This window comes from Cavia porcellus, unplaced genomic scaffold, assembly GCF_034190915.1.
Source record: "Cavia porcellus strain 051 isolate PalLab524CR breed Dunkin Hartley unplaced genomic scaffold, mCavPor4.1 scaffold_16, whole genome shotgun sequence".
In the NCBI taxonomy this organism is placed as follows: domain Eukaryota; kingdom Metazoa; phylum Chordata; class Mammalia; order Rodentia; family Caviidae; genus Cavia; species Cavia porcellus.
This window is the reverse complement of record NW_026947499.1, coordinates 17092920-17093721: the sequence shown is the minus strand read 5'-3', so window position 1 is coordinate 17093721 and position 802 is coordinate 17092920.

The following is an 802-nucleotide window of genomic DNA, read 5'->3' as shown; positions in this document are numbered from 1 at the left end:
TTTGAGTGTGCCATCTGTTTCTTATACAGACCCAGCCTGATGCACCTACCACACGTGTCAGTCTTGTTCTAGGTCCTACACTTTGTTTTTTTCTTTTTAAGTAGTACAATTAATAGTACAATATGCTGCCACATTATATAGTTCTTCTGCTTGTTCACCTTTTTTCAAAGCTATAATAACAACTTAAAGATAAAACCTAATTCTCCTTTACAACATAATTGTGCAGTAGAGTTTGTATGAGCTAAATATAATTCAGAGAACAAGCTTTTTCATGCCATCAAAATTCATGTTAGCAACTATAAAGAGAAAACTCCAGAAATGATGCCCTTGACTAAAGATTTAGCAGGAAATATCTTCCAGTATTTAAACCAATCCAAAGAATACTTGAAAGTCTATCATGTGGCCAGAAAGGTGGTGATCTCACAGCAGGGAACAAGAGACGTGGATGTGATTTTGTGGAACTGGTGTTCCACACAATAACTATGCCCTCAAAAGGTTCAATGCAGATTGCATTTTCATAAATCAAATAATATATTGTGTGATCATGCAGAACTTAGTGTTTGCATAATAAGTTTGTAAAACAATCACCCTTTGATCTTTTGAGCCAATCAGGTTTTGAAGCACATCCATGCGGTGTCCTTCAAATGAAATTTATCTTTAGTCTGTGGGATGATAGGTCTCCTTCCATGCTCCTGAAATAGCAGAAATTGTGGAATGCAATTTAAAGGAAGGATAAGGGAATTTCCATTTATAGATCACATATAAAATGCTAGGCAATTTGCATCTGTTAGCACGTTTAACC